Consider the following 4,794-nt stretch of genomic DNA (forward strand, 5'->3'; position numbering starts at 1 on the left):
AACTAGAAGTCGTAGGTGGACAAAGTTAGGCAAGGCAACTAGTGAACGTCTCTCTTAATCGGGTGCGTGGATGCATTGTGTGGGGATGGGGGAAATTTGTCTCCGAGTGGAATACCTAAGAAATAAAGATATTTCAAGGCAAATGTCGGCATTCCAAGCCCAAGGTGGGTTGTCTGACCTAAGACCATGCGTCTACCATAAGATTCCAGAGTTCTTGCAGTGAACTACGCCGCCCATCACGCAAAAACTTTCATCGTCCATGTCGTCATGCAATAATAATACTAATATCCCAATACACGTCTCATTTCGTCATATACGGTTGCTATTCTATTCATGGAAAGACGGTTAAAATTCTCCTGAGCGCACAAATCGGCGTGTGAAAGTACAAGAAGGTCCAATAAATATCTCTTCTTTGGTACAGAGTAGGAGCTCATCCGATTCGACTTCTGCCTGTGAATACCTATTTCCTGGTCGAAGAAAAGATAAAGATTATAATATGGATAGTTGTAATGGAGGGAATGATACGAAGAAGGGTGGTCACGTAGTTGTGATTTCATACCCAGCAACGGGCCACACGAATCCCATGCTCCAGTTCTCAAAGAATTTGGCCTCCACAGGCAATTTGCTGGTTACTTTCGTCACATTCAACTACAATCACCGCAAAGTCATTCAGGCCAGTGAATCTCTGAAGCGCCTGAAGCTGGACATACGCTTTGAATGCATTCCAGACGGCCTTCCAGAAGACGATCCCACTCTGGACTCGAACATAAATCCAGTAATGTTCAAGCACATGCTGGACAACATGGACGGCTCGGGACTCGAACACCTGATCCGCCGACTCAATGCCCTCACGGGGGACAATCATCCTCCGGTCTCCTCTATAATTTACAATTCGTTCCTTCCGTGGGTTCGAGATATTGCGAATAAACTGGGCATCCCGCAAGCCTTGTTCTGGACGCAGTCCGCTGCTGTTTTCTCCATTTATCACCACTTTCGAAACAGTCAGATTCCGACCCTGTTTCTCTCCTTCGCTCTGTTTTTTTTTCAAACTACTTAAAACTCAGTATCTTTAGCTTGTTTCTCTCTGATTGTATATTTTAATCCCCAAAATCCAATTTTGTGACTGATGGCTTTGTTTTCCAGCAAAAGGGGGGGATTGCGGAAAAATGCCTGAGATCGTGACAATCGACCGACTTAACGTCGTCATGCTTGGGAACAAGCGGATTCATCAGCTACTATCTATGGCAATTGGACGTTGTGAAGGATGTCTCGTGGGTGATTGCGAATACGGTGTATGATCTAGAGCCTGAAATCTGAAAATATATTAAAAACAGAACACAGAAGAAGAAGAAACCAGAGGAAAGAAACCAAAGGAGAAACCCATAAAATGGGCTCTGCTGATCGGAGGCCCAACTCATTATATTTATAGCCAAATAATAAATGTACAGATGTTTCTGGATTTGCATATATTAATGTGTAGTCAACATGAATGGCTGTAGGTGGCTATGGACAGTGGTAAGCGGCTGCACATTTTGCATGCGTGTTTTTGGAGAGTTCTTTGGTATGTGCCGACCAAGCTTGAGATAATTTATTTATTTCAACATCCCCCTAAATTAATTATCAAAAGGTTTCAAGTATCCCCCATAATCTAGAAACAATGAGTCTTGGCCTTAAGTCTTATTAGGTACCCATTTACAATCAATTATCAAATGCTTTCACCCTTCTTGTTTCCCCCATCATAATCACTCTAGATTTTGTACGGATTACCCATAACTGATGCAATATCAAAGTGGTTTTAAGTTCACCACAAACTTCTCAAACATTACACAAATGGTTTCAAGATCACCATAAACTTTGCATTCAAATGGTTTACAAACCAAGCATTCACTGGTTCTAATGACCACGAATCATCACTACAGAGAAACTATGACTACTTTGGGCTTTTCTCTTTTGTACTTGCATCAAACTGATTATTGAGTCCATATAAAAAGAAATCCATCTACCGAGATACATGAGTGCCTAGCCATTGTACTCGCTAGTTCTATAAGAATCCTTTTCACATACATGGTTCATCAATATGTCTACCCAAAAAACTTTGGGGTATCGGGCACAACCGACAATGCACCCCATACATTCACATAGCCCATTAACAATCATTACTAATTCAATTTTCATCACTTGATTGGGGGATATCAATGCAACCAAATTCTGTTACATGACCACTATCAAGAATATCGTATCTTTCATAATTAGACAGACAAATTCTCACTTCCAATCTCAACACTTTTATCCAATTAGCACACACACAGACCTTTGCACCATGACAACAAACTCTAGCATGCCATCTCTTTTCCTAATGAATGCTAACTCCTACAACTGATTTATAATACTCCACACATATTTCAAATAAAAACACATAATAAAGCACTATTAATTATAACAAAATTAGCTTTCACTTTCAACTTTAGCTTCTTTCTTTTCATGGCTTCTCTCTTTCTCATAGCACTCCCTTGATATTTTCTTGTCACATTAGAAATATGTATGCAATCTTTGGCTCTTCTGCTTGCACGAAGTTGCTCCACAAACTACTAATCTTTGATTGTCATCTTCATACAATGCTCTACGTTTGCCTAAACATTTCAACATCACAATAGACGTCTGTGTTGCGCACATCACAAGCCAAATGACCTTCTTTGATCTCAATAGCAATATGAACTTCTTCTAGTGACTACTAGTGAACTTAGCATGCAAGATCTTTAACTTACTGCAAATTTTCTTCTTTCTTCAGAAACAACTTCTTTCATAAACCACACAACAATTTCATCTTTGTCAATCTGCTTCACAGAAATTTCTTTTCTCAACAAACAATCAGCTGCCGTGTCTTCTCCTTTATATTGGGCACTTCTCTAGCAACAACCTCTCTGAAGAGTACTTCAGCTTACACCACTTTTCACACCAGTATAATTGTATTATGCTCACTGCAACATTCATCACTACTTGACTTAAAGATCACCATTCAAATCACCATTCTTCATTTGCTGATTTGATAAACAGCATGCATATTACTGTGACATTTAGCTCACTCTGCAAAACAGGATACAACAGTCCTCAGTCACGATCACAAAAACTTCCTCAAATAACAGCAGCATTTCACAACTCCACACTTCAACACTCTTTTGCCTCTCTGCTCTCTGCTCCACGCATTAATAGTTTCTGCTATTTATCAACAATCTCTAGCAATCTCAGCACTTCATTGAACCATTTAAACCTTCTTAATCTATGCTTCAAACAGCTCGCAGAGCATTCTCTCCCTGTGAGATAATTAATTTATTTCAACAAAATCATCGATTCCCTTAAATCAAACTCCCTCCCTTTCCTCCCAATCGGGCCTCCATTCCACGGGCTTTCTTGCAGGATCCCGATTCGGAGGACAGACAAGTGGGTGGGAATCCATGGAAGGCGGCGGACAGCATGGAATGGCTGAACGAGAAAGATGCCATGTCGGTGTTATACATTTCGTTCGGCAGCATCTTGGTCCTAAGCGAAGAGCAGATCAAAGAGCTCGCTTTGGGCATTCTGCAGAGTGGGAAGAATTTCGTTTGGGTGATCAGGGCTCCTCCAGGACACGGTCACATTGGGGAGGTTTTGCCCGAGGGATTCATGGAGGAAACGAAGGAGAGGGGGTTGGTGGTGGATTGGTGTGCTCAACTGGAGGTGCTGTCCCATCCGTCGGTGGGGGCATTTATGAGCCACTGCGGGTGGAATTCGACTCTGGATGCTCTGAGCTTGGGGATCCCGATGGTCACATTGGGCGTTTGGACGGACCAGCCGACTAACTCAAAGTTCGTGAGCGATGTTTGGAAGACGGGGGTGAGAATGAGGAGGGGAGATGATGGGGTCGTGGGAAGGGAAGAGACGGAGAGGTGTATCAGAGCGGCCATGGAATTGGGAAGTGCAGAGGGAAAGCAGTTGAGAAACAATGCTTTGAAATGGAAGGAATTGCTGAAATCTGCTGCAAGCGAAGGAGGTTCTTCATACGGTAACTTGAACGCCTTTGTTCAGGAGATCGCTTCCAAAGCCACATGATTCTTAACCAAATATGGATGATTCTTCTTCGATGTGTCGTAGACAATGAATGTTTGTAGACAACACGTTGTCAATGTAGAGAGCTGGCATGATTTCGAAAGCCCGCAGGACTAATAATGATTGAATTTCTCCATCGTATTAGAAAGTATTTTCATGTGTGGATGGGTCGTCACCAGGAGCTTTCATTCAATAAAATCCAAAGTTCTCTTTTAAGTAGTGAGCTTTCATAATTTTTAATAAAGTTCTCTTTTAAGCAGTGAGCTTTCATTCAATAAAATCCAAAGTTAGCACATTTTTCTCGTTTTACTTTTACTTTGCATAAATAATTTAGGATAAGAAGTGGGTGGAAACAATTAAATTCAATTAATTGATAACTACCAATCACATTTTAGTGTTTTTAGTGTTCGATGAGTAAGTCAAAAAGATATGAAACTTTAATTTCTCTACCGTATTAAAAAGTCGTTTTGAAGTGGCCCATTCTCCAGACACATTTTCATATTGTGTACCATGCTTAACACAACCTTTATCCACTCAACCTTGAAAACCTTGGGAAAAACTAGGGCGCGGGTAAGCCCTTTCTCGGAAACAATCTTATTTGCCTCTTTCAGTACCCCATTTTCACACAGGTTGTCATAGGCACTTCTAAATTCAAAATATCCAATCTCCCCTATCTTGCACATATATCATAAACACATGTCATGTACCATG

The 4,794-nt window shown here is 41.1% G+C and overlaps 1 pseudogene; it reads left to right on the plus strand.

Annotated features, from left to right (window-relative positions):
• The first annotated feature begins 449 nt into the window (after nucleotides 1–449).
• On the plus strand, nucleotides 450–4,257 carry LOC149576095 (UDP-glycosyltransferase 75C1-like; annotated as a pseudogene).
• Nucleotides 4,258–4,794: the final 537 nt, after the last annotated feature.

The sequence above is a fragment of the Cupressus sempervirens genome, chromosome 1, assembly GCF_028749045.1.
Source record: "Cupressus sempervirens isolate cs-2001-9-10 chromosome 1, ASM2874904v1, whole genome shotgun sequence".
NCBI classification, from domain to species: Eukaryota; Viridiplantae; Streptophyta; class Pinopsida; order Cupressales; family Cupressaceae; genus Cupressus; species Cupressus sempervirens.